General features: G+C 39.8%; 2 long non-coding RNA genes across 2 annotated transcripts in view; one reads left to right on the forward strand and one right to left on the reverse strand.

The window, feature by feature from the left end:
- LOC103792483 (uncharacterized) overlaps positions 1–19,998 on the forward strand; it is a 576,568-nt gene that overhangs the window by 76,856 nt on the left and 479,714 nt on the right. The window lies entirely within an intron of this gene.
- LOC128931781 (uncharacterized) lies at positions 9,458–16,561 on the reverse strand. The gene is made up of 2 exons (XR_013534822.1): positions 16,375–16,561; positions 9,458–13,412 (listed from the first exon to the last, which is right to left on the reverse strand). It is a non-coding gene; the product is annotated as an uncharacterized LOC128931781 (long non-coding RNA).

The following is a 19,998-nucleotide window of genomic DNA, read 5'->3' on the forward strand; positions in this document are numbered from 1 at the left end:
CTCCAGGTAGTGAGGGGACCATTTGAAATGTCGTTTCCGTCCGGCTGCTTATGCAAACGTTTAACTTGCATTTTGCCCTCTCTATGTATATTTTCTTCATGCTTGCAGGCATCCCTGATGCCATTATCTGCTGTTTGACTTGAAAATTGAACTTGTCTCTTTGAAATATGTTACACAGTTTAAAAAGTGTAAGCAAACTCTGACATTAAAATCAACTTAAGCAGAGACAAACAAATGAATATAGATGGGGGTACTTCACTGCTTTTCCCCTGGCTCCCTCCCCTGACTACCCTTTTGGCTGGGATGTGCATAGTCTGACAGAGCCATATTTCAGTATATGTTCAAAGGCTACAGATTCAGCAGTGAGCACTTAAATGGTACCGTAAGTGGTATCTTAACAGCTTCTGTTAGGCTTAAAAATGAATCCTTGTACAGACTAATGTATTGTACAATTTTTAAAAAAGATGAAAGGAGAAAATACCCTGACTTTAATAGAGTGCGCTTCCCATAATAGCTGAAATTTGTGATTTACCAGCAGGCCCACATAATAGTTTGTGTAGCAGTGCTACTGCAGTTTAAGGAAACTTACTGATTCTTAGCCTTAATTAATTAGAATTTATGTTTAATTATCATAAAAATAGGATTTCAATAAGAAAATTGTTTCATTAGCATTTCTTACACTGTTATGTTTCTGGGCGTTACTGCTCTTGTGATTTTTTTTCCTGTACATTGAATACAGCTGTGTGACATGGCAAAAGCCCGGTAAACTGCATACCTCAACCATTCCTCGGCTTTCTCTTGAAACTGCTCTCTGTAACCCCTAATGTGACAGGCAAGCAGTCCAAACCCACGCCAAGTTGGCCCCTGCGACTTGTAATAAGTAACTAAGGTCTGTAATTTCTACCCTACCCAGACAACGTGTAAACTAATGCTTATCTTAACTTCTGTGAACCACTTAGGTAACAATCGGAATGTCCAAAGTCCCCTGGCCCTCATAATGTATGAAGCCCCTCGCCCCCACCCCCGCCCAGGAGGTGATTTAAGGGCATAAAAGGTCTTGACATCCTCCTTTCGGGGGCGTGGGTTAGAGAGACATGAGTCCTCCGCGGCCGCTGGCAATAAAGACCCTGTAATTTGGCCTAGTCTTTGTCTTAGTGGTGATTTCGCGGTAGCTCGGTTACATCAGCTGTATGTACTGACTGCTGCAAAGACAGGGCCTGGGACAAATGCTTGTTATGATTGGCAGAGGAGGGCAAGGGTCCCAGGATGGATAACAGGCTTTCCTTAGTCAAGCTAGGAAACCACCACTTGACAGAGTACCACAGTTCCAGTCTGTTGCTATAATCTTAATTGCTTTGGGGAAACCTGAGATAAGGCCATAAAGAATATGCTAAATGTGCACCTCTGAGAATAAGGCTGGACCATTTCTCAGGGTTCTCAAGGATATACTGGAAGACTTGTTATGTAGGTCATTGTTCTTTGATTGGGGCGTTGGTTGGAATCAGCTTTAGTTAGATGGATATACATAGGGAGAAGCTAATAAAAGACTGTATATTTTTGTTTGCCTTAAAATTCATTTGTCTCTTCAAGTTGGTTTTTGTCTCCAAGAAACTAACTTTCTAAGGGAAAGTGAGGCAGCAGCTGTATTTTCAAATCGTGTTAGTGTATACTTGCAGCCTTGCAATTCCAGGAAGGCCTCTGGAATTTTGTTCTAAGCATATCAGAACTATGCGTTTGCATAAAGAAGCAAACCAGTTCTGAGGCTCCTGTGCATTTATGAGATGTGTACAGCAAATGCAGAAGCAGTAAAAGAGGAGACAGAGTCGGGTGCACAGAAGGAGGCTAGACCAGATGAACAGCACCAGCTCTCTCACCTTCTGGGGTAGAAATGGACACAAAGTAAGTGACTAAGAGCAGTGGGCGGATAAGCCCCTGAACTTACGATTCTCTGAGCTCCCTCAGTGATATGAACTAGAAAGACTAAACCAGGATGAGACAAAACCCAGAGCACATAAAGAAGTTCTCTGAAATATTAACAAAACAACGGATTTCTTTCCACAGTTTAATTCAGTGTTTTCAAATTATGTCCTGCCAATTAAGGTGCTAATTGGAAGAGTTTAAATTCTGGGAATTTCTACAGTAGGAAATTACCTTTTCACATTTCTAGACTACCTGTGGGATTCACAGGAAGCAATTTTTTGTTCTACTGATGTTTAGAGAGGAGCGTAGCAGCCCAGAAGTACTAAACAGATTGTTTTACATAGTCTACAGCATTTATTGACTATTAATTGTACAGAAAACAATATATCATTCACTACATTTTGTCTGAAAAACAGAATATGAAAGTCTCTGAGAAGAGATGTAGGTTCAAGTTTAGAAACATCAGGAGCTACATTAAGATACAGCCTCCTGATCCCGTGGTTCAGCTTCAAGGTTCTAAAGATTGTGTCAGAATGAGGCTTATTTACATTTTTTGTTACTAGGGCTTCCTCTTGAAGATAAGTGATAAATCATACCCAACTGAAGCAGGTGCATTTTAGCATTGGTTTCTTCTCTCCAACAGAGGCTTATTCTCCACAGGAGGTTTTCTTTAATATGAATAAATTTTATCAAATTCAACTCATACTTGAAATCAGATATTGAGAGTTAGAGCAGCACGTATTCTGCAAACAATATATTTTCTTTCAGGAAATGCATGTGGCTTTTTCTAAAAAGCTTTAGTTGGTCAGTTCAAATTTCCCCTCTCTTCTTCTCCTACCAGTCCTGCCTCTATCTTTCCCCTCCCCTCTTTGCTTCTTGCCTACCCCTGGGCTCTGGATTAGAACATATTTTCTCTTGGTAGAGGGTGTTTATCACTTCTTATGGATATCTAACATCACCAAGAGAGTGGATAAGAGCAGTCACAACAAGAATGATAATGAAGAATTTTCTAGCATGAAGGACAAAAATAGAGCCAGCTCCATGCAATTTACTTGAGTCATGTACAACTTTGGCTGTTTGATGTTCAAAAGCCACGGTAGACTTGCCTTTAATCTTTATATGTGTAGGTTTAGCTGCAGTTCTTAGCAGAGCGTGAGGTCAAAGGGGAGAAATGCAATAACCACCACCACCACCAAATCAAAAAGATGCTTAGTGGGGTTTAGAAACCCAAGAGTGCTAAACAGATTGTTTTACATAAGAGATACAGGCTGGGAGCAGCCCATTAGAGTGAGATCCAAGATAAAAACTGTAGCAGAGGTGGAAATGTGTTTCTGTGCAGCAAATTTATGGTCTGAAATATTATGGAATAAAAGATTATAGTCCCCTTCAGGAATTAACATGGTAAACCTGATGTTATGTGATGAGCATGGACTCCATGCATGTCTTCAGGTTTCAGTGATTCTGAGCTCTAAAGGTAAACATGGCCAGGCATTCTGGAAGTATGTGTGCTCTGTGTTTGCTTACATAGTGGTTAAGGGTTTCTTTTTTCTACGTTCAAGGATTTTGAAACTGAGCTTTGTCTTTACATGAAAATTGTTAAATATTCTCAGCTTCCCTATGTTCCTCCTCTATTCCAAATGAACAAATCAGCAAGTTGGAAGAATTGGTTAATTGCAGCAGCTGTTGCATTAATGGCTTTTGGGTTAATTTGTTTGGAAACAGTTTATGGGGAGATGAGTTATTGTTCTCCATAATGAATTTTCAAATATTCACATGACATTGTCAGAACAGCTGCATTAGCTAGTCTTTAGGAATTACGAAATACTTTGTTTTCAGGTACCTTATTCCAGAATGGTTTCTCTCTATAATGGTTTATGTAATGAGGTTTACTACTCAATAAAAAATAATGCCTTTGGGGAATTGCTTATTCTTCCGTAGTATAAGTTTAACTATATTGCTGTTTTAGAAGTATTATGAATGCGAAATTAGATCAGTGTTTTGGGTAGATCCAAAGGTTCTCTTGGTTTTTTTTTGTTGTTGTTGTTTTTGCAACTAGAGACTGGTTTTCGGTAATTTTTTTCACTGTTAAGTAACCACCATGCAGGTTAAAGAATAACTAGTGGTGTGTGGCTGCTGACTTAGCCCTGGACACAGTATGTCTAGTCACAGCCTGTGTGCCTGAGGAAGTGTCTGATTTTCCCAGAGTTAGCCAATAAAGACATGAGATGTACATCTCTCAAACTTACAAATGGAAGGAAAAAAAGCTGCTCGATTTGCAAAACTGCCATTCACGCAATTAATACTTTGAAAATTTTGCCTGGACAACTTAACTGAAAGAAAAATCCTTTTTTACTTTTTTTTCCTTCAGTTACATAGCTTTTCAGCTTAATTCAGGTTTATTTTAGTGGCCATATATCTCAGAATTTTTCTTAGATAAAAAAATAGCAAGAGAGGTAGCTCTAGTTTATATAGAAAATCATACTTCATATCAGAAGATTGAACTTGAGGACAAATTGTGTCAATCATTAGCCCGGGAATGTATATCAAATTACTTCGTCTGTCTCTTAGCCTTAAGTTTACTCATGGACCAAAGGAAAATGAGAGATTGTTTTCCACGACATCATTGTAAAAATTCAAAGCCCAATACAAATGAGAGGCTTTTTTGTTGTATCCTCTGGGATTTGCTAGCTCATGTAAGATGATTTAAAGCAAAATTTGCTACAGCTGTGGAAATGATGTTTCATACTGATTGATCTCATTCCAGCTTAGGATTTAATCAGTGGGTATGAATTTCTGATTAAGGCTTTTATAACTTGTTGCTATTAAATAAATGTAAAAGAAAGGGAAACTGGAAGGAAGTCTAAATATATTCATTTATCACCTCATTCATTCATTCAACATCTGTTATGTTCCAGCAATGTGCAAGGTACTTGAAGTATAGGGAAATATAAATTCTTGCCTTTGTGCAATGACTGGTATCAAAGTGAGTAATTGTGATATGAGCAGTGTTAAAACGTAGTTTATAGCAGTGTAGGATCTTAAAAAGAAAACATTACAATGTTGTCTGGGCAGGGGAGGGAGGCAGTGAAGATGTGGGGAGTGTAAAAGAGGGTTGTGTAAGGGTTCTTGTTCTGTAGTCACCTATGGGCTGGTGGGGATGCAGATATATCCTTAATTTTAAAAGGAAAGATGCTTCAGTAAAGATATACACAGAAAGATAAAGATGCATACATATATAAAAATAAGTACTTTGAGAGCGCAGAAGAATGATGGTTTCGGGAAGGTGAGAAAGGCCTCACTCTGGGGAAAAGAGAGCTTCAGCAAGTCCCCTTGGACGACCCACTCACTCCTAGGGTGGTGCCAAATACTTCACTTATAGTAGCTCATTTCATTATCACAGGGAGTATGGCCTGCTGGTTATACGTACCCATTCTAAACCCTATAAACATGGATTTTCATCCCAGTTTCTCAGAAGTAGCTAATGGTATTAAGATACTTAGTCATTAAGTCTTTCAGCCACGAAGAAGGGATAAACTCCCTGCCTCTCTGAAAAGTTGGCATGGGCATTAGCCAGCATGTATATAAAGTAATTACTGCCTAGCACATAGTAAACACTGAATATATAGTGCATTCTATGGTTGTTCTTGTTGGAGCAATAATGGCAGTAATAGGAGTAACTGCTGTAGGAGGAGTGCTGGCAGGACACGTATATGAGATTGGTATCTGTTTTAGTCTGCTCTTGTACTGCTATAAAGAAATACCTCAGACTGGGTGATTCATAAGGAGAAGAGGTTTAATTGGCTCACAGTTCTGCAGACCGTACAGAAAGCATGATGCTGGCCGTCTGCTTGGCTTCTAGGGAGGCCTGAGGAAACATAATCATGGTGGAAGGGAAAGGGGGAGCCAGCACTTCACCTGGCTAGAGAAGGAGAAGGAGAGAGAAAGAGGGGAGATGCTACACACTTTTAAATAATCAGATCTTACGAGAACTCAATCACTATCACAGAAACAGCAACAATGGGGAAATCCGTTCCCATAATCCAATCACCTCCCACCAGGCCCCGCCTCCAGCATTGGGGATTACGTTTCAATATGAGACTTGGGTGAAGACACAGATCTAAACACTATCAGTATTATTAGCCCCTTTTAAAATACAGGGACATCAATTCTCAGAGAACGTAGTTAAGGAGATTTCTCAATGCTAGTGCTGGCAGTCATGATTAGAACTCAGGGTTATCTCGTTGCAAAGCTCAACCTTTTGAATACTGAAAGAAGTTACTATAAAGTTGGTTCCTAAAGGAGCAGGAATATGTCTAAAAAAATCAAGATGAGTACTTCATTTTTGAAGTACTTTTTGAAGGCTCAGGATGCCATATCATGCCTATTGGAGAAAGAACATATATATTTTAAAGACATTCATCCATGTTATTTCAAGCGAAATCCAAAACAGGAATTTGAAAATTGACGGTTTGCTGAACACAAGGAGCATTTGTGTTCATTGAACAAGTTCTTTCAGTTTCCTCCTGCTCTGGAACATGAAGAATAATTTCTAGTTATCTACCCACTACTAGTCTTAATGAAGTATAAAAAGCAGTTCGTAGGTGTGTATGCATTTGTGTCTTTTTCAATAAGCCTGTTTCTTTGGAAGATGTCTTTTGAATCCACAGTGTTAACAGTTTTGCCCCTCCTCCCTTAAATCCAGAGTACATTGTTTTGGGCGTGATACCTCTCAGGCTGTTCTGGAATAAATATACCATATTGACAAAGGTGTCAGTTTCTGTGCTAAGTTTAACAAAACTCTGTTAGTCTCAGGCCCCTCCGTCTGTAGGCTTTACTGTTCCAACACCTGGAACCTGATCTTGGGGAGCACCTGTAGTTCTCCAAAGTGGGGTAGGCAGGGATAGAGGCAGGGATAGGCAGGGTGGGCCTGGGCTTTGTGCCAGTAGACCTATGTTCGAATCCTGGGCTAGTAACTCCTCTTTTCATAACCTCAGTTTCCTTATCTAGAAAATAGTGTCTACCTTACTGGGTTGATATAATAGTAATAAGTGGTGGCTATATATTATCTTTACGTATGCAATCTACCTTATTGGGTTGATAGTCAGGAATAAGTGATAACTATCATTACATATATGATATTCAAGAATATTGTTCTCCTCTTCCATGCTAGAAAGGCTGAGAGATCCTGGAGTTGCCAAAACTTGCCATTTTAGAGGTACTCCTAAAAATCTAGTTTGCTCCATTTCTGACTTCTTACTCCTTTTTTCAGAGAGGAGAGCAGGCTGTCAATTATCCCACCACCTAGAATCCTTGGCATTTATGAAAAATAGAGGTCTGTGACCCACGTAGGCTGTGTTGACCTGCCCTCACTTAAAGGAGCCTGAGAACTCTTTGCATCTGCTTTCCACCTCTCTCCCCTCACTTGTAACCAACATACTCAGTTAATGCCACATTCTCTGTGGCTCTGTGCATTTCTCCTCTGATCACATTCCCCAAGCTATGCGCCAGCTCTTTTTTATTTTTGACTCGTTGTTACTGACAGGTGCCCACAGACTACATTGGGACTTTGTGCTGGATGTGTCCTTGCTGCTGATGTTTGCTCCATATTTTGCTTGTTTCCTCACTACTGTCTAGTCTGTATGCCTTAAGGCCAATGACATGCTGTCGGGTATACTAAACCTTTCCTGGGAGCCACCATGAGCTACTGTGATCAGTGTTGTGAATGAATATTTTTGGAAGAAAAGCATCTATTTCACCATGAAACACTTGAAAAATCCACAGGAAAATGATAAAGCATGTGTAAAAAACTGGAAAATGGACCTTAGGATGGTGACTCAACTTTAAAATTTACCTGCAGGAAGGTACACACAAAACAAATGCATTCTAATGGTTAATTTTATCTCAGTATTTCAAGCTGTTACCAGAAAACACCGATACTGTTAAGAATACCTCAGTATCAACCTTGGGCTGATCTAACTGATATAGTATTATCCTTAGGTTCTAAAGAAAACATTGATTCCTTTAGGTGAGGAGGGAATCTTTCCTACTTAATTTTATTGTGTAGAGTTCATATGTGTGAATAGCAGATATGAACACACACATACAGTCACTCATGTATAAATGTGTTTGTTGAGTCCCATACAAGAAAATATTGCCCTAGTTTGGAAATGCAAAGTAAATATAACATAGTAAATTACTCTCAAGAATCTTACACAGAGTTCAGTCTGAGAGAGATTTTATTTGATACAGTGTAGAAAGTGATGTGCCACAAAAAAATGAGAAATAAAATGCCATCAGATTTCACAGAGGGGTAGAGTTCACATCACATCCATATGAGAATACCATGCCTAAAACTTAAGGGTCTAACAACAACCACCATTAATTTGCTCATAATTCTGCAATTTTAGTAAGGCTAAATAGGGGTAGCTTATCTCTGCTTCATGTCGTGCTTATTAGGATCATTTGACTAAAACTGGAGGATCCGAGATGTCTTGGCTCACATGTCTGGTATCGTACCTGGGTTGGCTGGTCCATTTGTTGTTGCCCTTCATGTTCTCTCATCATCCAGAGGCTGTTTTTCTAGGAGGATGATCAGACTTCTCTACATGGTTGCTGGTTTCAAAGAGGGTGAAAGTAGAAGCTGCAGGCCCAGCAAAGTCTAGGCCCAGCCGTGGCAAAGTGTTACCCCTGCCACATTCTGATGGTTAAAGCAAATCACAAGAGTGGATCATATTCAAAAGGAGGGGAAAGTAGCATGTGTATATAGCTGTGGGAAGAATTGTTGGTGGCTATCTTTGGAAATCATCTACCACATTGGTCTTGATAAAATCTGTAAAATTGAGGCATATGGAAATGTAAAGAAAGAATATACTAGTTGGAAGATATTAAGCAAAGGTTAGAAGTAGGAAAGTATATGAAAAAAAAATTGCTGAATTTTTTTTTGGAGCCCAGAGTGTAAATGTTGATTGAAATTAGACTCTGGAGACTGGTCTATAGCTGAGGAATCTCTTAATGTTCCTCATGAAAATTCATGCACAGCCTTGTCATGCCCATTACTGGTATCCACTGGCTTTAGATGTGCCTATATATGCTCACTATAGAACTGGAAGTGTGTTAAAGAAGAAAAACAGAAAAACAGATTAGAGGCAGAATATTCTTGCACAAGCAAAAGAAAGATGTAAGCCAGTATCATCCTCCAAATTATTGGAAAAACTGTTGATTCATAGGTCATTAAAGGAGAAGACCAGCTTGGCCTGTGGAGGAAACCGTTTGCAACATTGGTCTTACAGGCTTATGGTACCCAATAAATAGCCTGTATAGGGTTAAAGTTTGTAATAAAATGTGTCATGTAGTAGGACGCTGCTGCATTAAACAGAATATAAGGCATTAAGGAGAATTTAGAATAATTTTACAGATATCTAGAAATTTTATATCAATAATCTAACATCTGTTTGACAATAATAATCCAGTCACATTTTCCTTCCCGCTGTTTTTAACAAAGTAAGGATTGGAATTACAGACTCTAGGCTTGCTGGGATCTTTTTGAGAGTTAATCTTTATTTGGTGAATTTTCAACTTTTTTGTTCTGTGTTGTGATTTGCAATAAAACTGGGCAAACAAAATCTTCCTATAAATAATAACAAAAGTAAAACAACCAGGTTGGAAACTGAATGAAGGAAATTCATGGAAAAGTCACAGAAGAGACAAATTATGTGGCAAATAGAATGATGAATCAACATTCATTCATCAATAATAAAAATAACTAAGAATTAAAATAATAATACCATACTTTAAAAATATTGTGTGAATTAAAAGTAAAAGTAATTTAAACAGCTATACCTGGTAAGTATGTCAAGAAAAAGTCACTGGTATGTATCAATATATATTATGATTCATATTTTAGAATATACTTTGGTGGTATCTGTTAAATTTCAAGCATGCCTATCTTCTGACCCAGCACTTTCCCACCTATAGATCTATTCTAAGGAATATCAGCACCAGTTTATCACACTAGGATTAGAATACTTATTACAACATGGTTTGTGGTGGCTAAATATGATAATGACCTTAATGGCCACTAACTTAAGAATGGTTGATTAAACTGTGATATATTAATGCTATGGAATATTATACACAGATTAAAAAGAATGAGTCAGCAGTACACTAATTGACTTGAAGGGACTTTCAGAATATACTGTAAGAAAAGCAAGTTGCAGAGAAAAGCCCATGGCATGATTCCTTCTCTTTTAAAACTACTCCAAATATTTCACCTTTATGTGTATGGGTGTTTAACATGAATCTTTGAGCATGGAGAATATTTTGGAAGGTTGGAAGAGGTTAATGTGGGAAATAAAGGGGAATAGAAGAGGTAAAAATACAGCAAGGCAAAGTAAATGTTAAAAAACATGGCCTATAGAATTCTGTCTATTATATAACTGTAAACATTTTTAAGTAAAATATGTACACCTTTACAAAGTGACAAAACAAAGGGTAATATTTGTTATGAATTCCCATTGTATTAGTGGTGCTACCTAAAAATAATTTAAAATAATTAGTGTAAATTTCTGATTGGTTTAAAAAATACTCATATCTCAACTAAAGTAATGACATATGTTTTATTCTTAACTACCTTTTTATTAATGGGAAAATAATTCATTTATATTGTCACAAATTCAAATAGAATAAATGGCATGTTGGAAAAATGAACCTCATTCTCAGAGCTTTAAGCCTTACTCAAAGGTGATCACCATCAATTTCTCCTGAATCCTTCAAAAAGATAATCTGTGTGTGGCCAAGAAGATAGATATCCAAATGTGTATACATAGATACACATATACCCCATTTGTATGCACATGAGGGCATATACAATAGATTATTATGTCTTTTTTCATTAAATACCATATTGTGGAGATTGCATAATATCAGCACATTCAGGAACAACTGCCTTTTTAAACAGGGAAGTCACTAACGAAAATTATTTTAATGATCGAGCAAACTCTTCATTTTGTATTTCACAAGGATCAAACATATGCTTGTAGAGACAACTGGAGTATAAGAGATGACCGTGGTGAAACAAAGATGATAAGTAAACTGTGTGTAGCTATCAAGGCTAAAACTTGATAGACATTTACTGTTGATAAAAAGTTTTTATGGTACCACTGCTAGAGATAGTGTTTGAGAATTCACAAAGCCCTCTATTACCGTAAAGAGGGATGGAAATGCCTCAAAGAGGGCAGGCCCATGCCAGTGATTTCCCAGGTCCGTCTTCTCATGCAGCTCCTCCTCTCTGAGATATGCATTCTCCTCCTTTTCATCCTTTAACTTGCACAAGTGTGTAAATTACAACGGGATAGTGCGGAGAAGAGATATAAACAACTTGATAGGCATATTTGAAACTTTCAAGTATGTGATTTTTTTTGGTTTTGTTTTTAGAAACACTGGCTTTAAAAAAAATACTTTACATATCCTTTTTTTTAGGAAGTCTTTTTTTAAAATTATACTTTAAGTTCTGGGATACATGTGCAGAACGTGCAGTTTTCTTACATAGGTATACATGTGCCATGGTGATTTGCTGTATCCATCAGGCAGTCACCTACATTAGGTATTTCTCCTAATGTTATCCCTCACCTAATCCTTCATCCCCCAACAGGCCCCGGTATGTGATGTTCCCCTCCCTGTGCCCATGTGTCCTCATTGTTCAACTCCCACTTATGAGTGAGAACGTGAGGTGTTTGGTTTTCTTTAATTGTGTCAGTCTGCTGAGAATGATGGTATCCAGATTCATCCATGTCCCTGCAAAGGACATTATCTCATCCTTTTATGTGGTCACATAGTATTCCATGGTGTATATGTCCCACATTTTCTTTATCCAGTCTGTCATTGATGGGCATTTGGGTTGGTTCCAAGTCTTTGCTATTGTGAATAGAGCCACAGTAAACATGTGTGCATGTGTCTTTATAACAGAATCATTTATAATCCTTTGGGTATATACCTGGTAATGGGATTGCTGGGTCAAATGGTATTTCTAGTTCTATGTTCTTGAGTAATCACCACACTGCCTTCCACAATGGTTGAACTAATTTACACTTCTACCAGCAGAGTCAAAGCATTTCTATTTCTCCAGAATCTGTTGTTTCCTGACTTGTTAAGGATTGCCATTCTAACTGGCATGAGATGGTATCTCATTGTGGTTTTGATTTACATTTCTCTAGTGACCAGTGATGAGATTTTTTTTTCATATATTTGTTGGCCACATAAATGTCTTCTTTTGAGAAGTGTCTGTTCATATTCCTCGCCTACTTTTTGGTGTGGTTGTTTTTGTGGTTTCTTTTTTTTCTTGTAAATTTGTTTAAGTTCTTTGTAGATTTTGGATATTAGCCCTTTGTCTGATGGGTAGATTGCAGAAATTTTCTTCCATTCTGTAGGATGTCTTTTCACTCTGATGATAGTTTCTTTTCTTGTGCAGAAGCTCTTTAGTTTAATTAGATCATATTTATCAGTTTTGGTTTTTGTTGCAACTTGTTTTTGGTGTTTTAGTCATAATGCCTGCCCATGCCTATGTCCTGAATGGTATTGCCTAGGTTTTCTTCTATGGTTTTTATGGTTTTAGGTCTTAGATTTAAGTCTTTAATTCATCTTGAGTTAATTTTTGTATAAGTTGTGAGGAAGGGATCCAGTTTCAGTTTTCTGCATGTGGCCAGCTAGTTTACCCAACACCATTTATTAGCTAGGGAATCCTTTCCCCATTGCTTGCTTTTGGAAGGTTTGTCAAAGATCAGCTGGTTGTAGAAGTGTTGCAAGGTCTGTTTCAAAGACCCTGGCTAACAGATGAAATGAGTACTCAAACACAGGTATGCAGTGTAAGAACAGCTAGGTGACTGACTGGTTCTAGTGACTAGAGAGCAACCTGGTGAAGCTGGAGCTCATTGCTTTTATTCAGTGCAGGTACAATGCAGAAAACCTGGAGCCAATACAACCTGTAGGTAATTAACATTTATTGTTCCCCTTTCAGGGAAAGTTATGTGTGTGGATGATCAAAGGTCAGTTCCTGGTCAACATAAGTAAACAAGTCTGTTTTTAGATAAATTCTGCCATACTCCCTTATACCTACTCCTTGCCCTCTGCCTCAGGGAATGTTGGACATGGAATGCTGGACATTCCATGTGTGACAGAATTGTTGAAATCAGAAGCTGGTGTAAGCTGGACCATTATCATTTTTAATCTTTGTGGGCTGCCCATAAATGCAATGGTTATAGAACAGCTGCCTTCAGTTATTCTCCCGCAGGGATCTGCAGAATCTTCCTACCTTCCAGAAGGTTTGCTCTCTTTCCTTGTAGTTTTTCCCACCACTCTGACCGATCTCCCACATCTTCCCCTTTTTTGTTTTTATTTATTTATTTTTGCATCAGGTTTTGTTGATTGAAGTGTGCAGATATCCACAGTGACCAGTTTGGTTGGTGTAGCCATTCCAACTCATGTTCCAGCTTTGCATCCTAGAACCAGTAAATAACATAAACATGAGTGTAATCAGTACTATTCTTTTCCAATCAATGAGTGATATGTAGTATTACTTGGCATCTCAGTCCAATGTGTGCCATTACTGAGGGTCCGCAGCAAGGGTATGTCAATCTCTCCCAGCCAATCGGTCACATTGTTAGAGGCTGGGAAGGGGGTGTCTGCTCAAGTAACAAGACGAAAAAAGGCGGACCTAGAAGATGGTCCCAATAGAGTGTAGCAGGTACAGTTAGCAAGCAAAGTGAGAGAATAAAAAAGATTAATACACTACAAAATTGCAGTGTACAACAGACAGCATAGCAAGAAACAAATATTCTGGAGTGAATGGTGTTTGTGTCTGGAGAAGGATTCACCCAGCCTCCTGAGTTGTCTTCTTCAGCATCCCCCAGGTAATATCTGGAGCCTGTGTCATTTGAGGAAGTCACATCGTTCAGGGCTGCAGGTCCTACGGGCCATTTTCTTCATTTCTGGTACTAGGTTGGGTCCTAGCCACACCATGATGAGGTTTGATGCAGTTGTGCTAGAATCCAAAGAGGACCTGAGAGGGTGTGAACACAAGCATAACCTCTTCCCCATGTTAGCAAATCATTTGGATCACACCATATATTACTATTTATATCTTTCCATAAAACTGAAGGTTTTGTATCTTGAGTGATTTTTCCAGTTGCTTTTCTAGAGCTGATTGAAATTTATCATCTAAGTTTAAGAAATTAGGGTTAAATTAGCCTTGTGCTAATAGTGTTGCAGGGTCCTTTCTCATATTCCCCATTTTTTGTTTTCTGAACATTTTCTTTTTTTTTTTTTTGAGATGGAGTTTTGCTCCTGTTACCCAGGCTGGAGTGCAATGGCACGATCGCGGCTCCCCAGAACCTCCACCTCCTGGGTTCAGGCAATTCTCCTGCCTCATTCTCCCAAGTAGCTGGGATTACAGGCATGTGCCACCATGCCCAGCTAATTTTTTGTATTTTTAGTAGAGACAGGGTTTCACCATGTTGACCAGGATGGTCTCGATCTCTTGACCTCGTGATCCACCCGCCTCGGCCTCCCAAAGTGCTGGGATTACAGGCTTGAGCCACCGTGCCCAGCCCTTTCTGAACATATTTTTAAGGGTGGAGTGGATACGTTCTGCTATGGCCTTGGGGGTTATATGGTATACCCCTGGAATTTTGGCCATTCCATGTGTGACAAAATTGTTGAAATTGTGAGCTGGCGTAAGCTGGACCATTACCAGGTTTAATCTTTGTGGGCTGCCCCATAAATGCAAAGGTTAAGAGAAAATGTCTAATACCATATCAGGCAGACTGTCTAGAAAGAGCATGAGTGCTAATTAGGTGAGAATTGGTATCAATGGATACATGTACATATCTTAGTTTTCCAAATTCAGGGCTGTGGGTAATATCTGTTTGCCATAACTGATTAGGTAAGTGTAGCTCTGGGGCCATCTGTCCTATTAATCCTGTTGGGGAATGTTTAGTAGGTAATACAGATAATTGGACTGAATATTGTGGGTCTGTGCAATCTACTTGCTTCTGAGAAATAGCTTGCTCTATTTCCTCAATTTTTCTTTATACACTGAGGGCAGATAGAGGGGTGTTCTTTTCCTGAGTTCCTTTGGTCTTTACTATTTGGGCATTCCTGCTTCATATGACCTGGCTCTCTGCATAGAAAACAATTTGGGTTTTTCCCTTTTTATTTTTGGAGGCTTTAATGCCATAGCCAATATTCTGGCTTTGTGTGTTTCAGTCCCTACCAGCTGACGTGCTCATGTAAGTTTCTCGACTGTAGCTGCCTTTCTCTGATTGCCTGCGTTGCCTGCTGATAGTGTACTGTAGCATTTTCATAAGCCAATTACAACAGTAAGATAACAGTGGCCTGGGCATGACTAATTTGTCTCTTAATTGCCTGGGTTAACCTATTGGTAAATTCAACAAATGGCTCCCAAAGCCCTTATCGACCATTTACAAAAAAGCCCTGTTAAACTCCTGCTTTGGGGATCTGGCACAAGCCCTGTGAGCACATAAGGACATTTGTACATAGGCTTGGGGGATAAAATTTAATTGCTGTTGTACATCGATATAGGGACCCCTCCCCTGGAGCATAGCAGCAGCTATGTTTTGCCTGGCCAGTTGATTCTGGTTGGCTTGTTGTTCGCACAAGTCATCATATTCTGCCCTCCAGAGGAAGTATTGACTGGCCACGAGAGTTGTTTTAGCTAGCACTGACCAGTCCCATGGGGTCATATGGAAGTTGTCTGGTATGGCCTCAGTTAATCCTTTTGTAAATGGGTTAGCAGCTCTGTTTCTCTAATGTTTTTTCTTGTTTATAAGTTGAAAATAATGGGTTCATATATCCAATTTTCTTGTTGATCTTGCATCACCAGGCAGGCCAAGAACTCCCCTTCTAATGCTGTTTGACTAAAACAGGGTCCCATAACTGTAGTGTATCCCTTGTCTTTTTTCCAATTTAACTGGGGAGGGGGCTCAGGGAAAATCTGTGTCTCCTCTGTGGCACCTTTACCTGGTAACGGTGAGGCTGAGGGAGGAGGAGGAGGCAGTAGGGTGGATGATGGTTCTTGCTCCCTTCTCTTTTTAAGCTCTTCTGTGTAGACAGTGCCAAAGCAGCCCTAACTAAGGCCCATAATGTTAAAGATGTTACTAGGACATGTTGCCCTTGCACATGATGTCGTTTAACATTTCTTCCTACTTGTTCCTAGACCTCTAGAAGCGTGTCTTCTTCCAGGAACCCTGGGTTATGGAAAACAACAGTTTGCATTGGGCCCTTAATTGGGCCTCTGAGATGTACACTTTGCTAGCTTGAAGCAGCTGTTTGAATACTTTTATATACTGTTGCTTTCGGGCCAATAACTGTTGTCCCATGGTGAAACCCTAGCTTAAAACTCCCCTTGAACTTGAAAATCTCCAGTGGGCATCAATTACTTACTGCGTAGTCACTTCGTTTTCATTTTCGAGGCTTCCATCGGGATCCATGGCAGTGTTCTTCACATGGGTCACCACCTGCCGAGTCTGTCCCACAGACCCAGGCCAACAGATGAAATGAGTACTCAGACACAGGTATGCAGTGTAAGAGCAGCCAGATGACTCTGGGCTCTAGTGGCCAGATAGCAGCCCTGAAAAGCTGGAGCTGCTTGCTTTTATTCATTACAGGCACAATGCTGAAAACCTGGAGCCAACACAACCTGTAGATGATTAACATTTATTGTTCCCTGTTCAGGGAATGTCACGTGCACAGATGATTAAAGGTCAGTTTCTGGTCAACATAACTAAACAAGTCTGTTGAACATAAATTCCCCCACACTCCCTTATACCTACTCCTCTGCCTCAGGGTTATTGAATAGCTGCCTTCAGCTCCTCAGGGGCTCTGTAGAACCTTCAGACCTTTCAGAAAGTTTGTGTCTTTTCCCTATAGTTTTTCCCACCACTCTGACCGAGTCCCCACAATGTGTGATGTTATTTCTGAGGCCTCTGTTCTGTTCCATTGGTATATATATATATCTCTGTTTTAGTACTAGTACTATCCTGTTTTAGTTACTGTAGCTTTGTAGTATAGTTTGAAGTCAGGTAGCATAATGCCTCCAGCTTTGTTATTTTTGCCTACAATTGTCATGGCTATATGGGCTCTTTTTTGGTTCCATATGAAATTTAAAGTAGTTTTCTTCTAATTCTCTGAAGAAAGTCAATGGTAGCTTGATGGGATAACATTGAATCTAAATCTAAATTACTTATGGAAGTATGGCCATTTTTATGATACTGATTCTTCCTATACATGAGCATGGAATGTTTTTCCATCTGTTTGTGTCCTCTCTTATTTCCTTGAGCATGTAAATCAAAACCACATTCAGATACCATCTCACACAAGTTAGAATGGTGATCATTCTAATGAGATTCTAATGGGATATACCAATGGGATTGCTGTGCCAAATGGTATTTCTAGTTTTACATCCTTGAGAAATTGCCTCACTCTTCCACAATGTTTGAACTAATGTACACTTCCACCAAGAGTGTAAAAGTGTTCCTGTTTTTCCACATCCTCTCCAGCATCTGTTGTCTCCTGATTCTTTAATGATCACCATTCTAACTTGTGTGAGATGGTATCTGAATGTGGTTTTGATTTACATTTCTCTGGTGTCCAGTGACGACGAGCTTTTATTCATGTGTTTGTTGGCTGTATAAATGTTTTCTTTTGAAATGCATCTACTCATTTCCTTTGCCCACTTTTTGTTTTTTTCTTGTAAATTTGTTCAATTTCTTTGTAGATTATGGTTATTAGCTCTTTGTCAGATGGGTAGATGGCAAAATTTTTTTCCCATTCTGTTGGTTGCTGGTTTGCTCTAATGATAGTTGCTTTTGTTGTGCAGAAGTTCTTAAGTTTAATTAGATCCCATTTGTCTATTTTGGCTTTTGTTGCCATTGCTTTTGTTGTTTTAGTCATGAAGTCCTTGCCTATGCCTATGTCCTGAATGGTATTGCCTTTGTTTTTTCTAGGGTTTTTATGGTGTTAGGTCTTATTTTAAATCTTCAATCCATCTGGAGTCAATTTTTATATAAGGTGTAAGGAAGGGATCCAGTTTCAGCTTTCTGCACATAGCTAGTCAGTTTTACCAACACCATTTATTAAATAGGGAATCCTTTCCTCATTGCCTGTTTTTGTCAGGTTTGTCAAAGATCGGATGATTGTAGATATGTGGTGTTACTTCTGAGGCTTCTGTTCTGTTCCATTGGTCTGTATCTCTGTTATGATACTAGTACCATGCTGTTTTGATTACTATAACCTTGTAGTGTAGTTTGAAGTCAGGTAGCATGATGCCCTCAGCTTTTTTTTTTTTTCCTTAGGATTTTCTTTGCTATGTGGGCTCTCTTTTGGTTCCATATGAAGTTTAAAGTGACTTTTTCCGATTCTGTGAGGAAAGTCAATGGTAGCTTGATGGCGATAGCCTTGAGTCTGTAAATTACTTTGGGCAGTATGGCCATTTTTACAATATTGATTCTTCCTAACCATGAGCATGGAATGTTTTTCCATCTGTTTGTGTCCTCTCTTATTTCCTTGAGCAGTGGTTTGTAGTTCTCCTTGAAAAGGTCCTTCACATTCCTTGTTAGTTGTATACCTAGGTATTTTATTCTCTTTGTAGCAATTGTGATTGGGAGTTTACTCATGATTTGGCTTTCTATTATTGGTGCATAGGAATACTTGTGATTTTTGCCTTTTTGCACTGGTCTTTACTTATCTGTGTAGATTTATCTATGTTTGGTCTTTGATGTTAGTGACCTTTGTGTGGGGTTTCTGTGTAGCTATCCTTTTTGTTCATGTTGATACTTCATTTCTGTTTGCTAGTTTTCCTTCTGTCAGGCTCCTTTGCTGCAGGTTTGCTGGAGTTGTTGGAGGTCCACCCCAGACTCTGTTTGCCTTGGGATCACCAGTGGAGACTGTAGAGCAGCAAAGATTGCTGCCTGTTTCTTCCTCTGGAAACTTCATCCCAGAGGGGCACCTGCTAGATGCCACCTGGAGCTGTCGTGTATGAGGTGTCTGTTGACTCCTGTTGGGAGGTGTCACCTAGTCAGGAGGCACAGGCGTCAGGGACCTACTTGAGGAGGCAATCCGTTCCTTAGCAGAGTTTGCATGCTGTGCTGGGTGATCCGCTGCTCTCTGCAAAGCCTGGCAGGCAGGAATCTTTAAGTTCACTGAAGTTGAGCCTACAGGTGCCCCTTCCCCAACATGTTCTGTTTCCGGGAGATGGGAGTTTTATCTATAAGCCCTTACCGGGGATGCTGCCTTTCTTTCAGTGATGCCCTGCCCAGAGAAGAGGAATTTAGAGAGGCAGTCTGGCTACAGTGGCCTTGCGGAGCTGTGGTGGGCTCCACCCAGTTTGAACTTCCTGGTGGTTGTTTATAGTGTGAGGGGAAACCCACCTACTCATCCCTCAGTAATGGTGGACGCCCTCCTCTGACCAAGCTTGAGTGTCCCAGGTCGACTTCAGACTGCTGTACTGGCAATGAGAATTTCAAGAAAGTGAATCTTAGTGTGCTGGGCTCCATGGGGGTGGGATCTGCTGAGCTAGACCAATTGGCTTTGTGGCTTCAGCCCGTTTTTCAGGGGAGTCAGGATTTCTGTCTCGCTGGTATTCCAGGCACCACTGGGGTATGAAAACAAAAAACTCCTGCAGCTAGCTCGATGTCTTCCCAATGGTCACCCAGTTTTGTGTTTGAAACCTAAGGCCTGGTGGCGTAGGCATCTGAGGAAATCTTCTGGTGTATGAGTTGTACTGTGGGAAAAGCATAGTATCTGGGCCAGAATGCACCGTTCCTCATGGCAGGGTCCCTCACAGCTTCCCTTGGCTAGGGGAGGGAGATTCCCTTGCATTTCTCTGGTGAGGCAATGCTCTACCCAGCTTCAGCTCACCCTCCATGGGCTGCACCCACACTCTCACCAACTCCAATGAAATGAGCCAGGTACCTCAGCTGGAAATGCAGATATCACTCACCTTCTCTGTTAATCTCACTGGGAGCTGCAGATTGGAGCTGTTCTTATTCGACCATCTTGCTAGCCACT

Source organism: Callithrix jacchus, chromosome 4 (genome assembly GCF_049354715.1).
Source record: "Callithrix jacchus isolate 240 chromosome 4, calJac240_pri, whole genome shotgun sequence".
NCBI classification, from domain to species: Eukaryota; Metazoa; Chordata; class Mammalia; order Primates; family Cebidae; genus Callithrix; species Callithrix jacchus.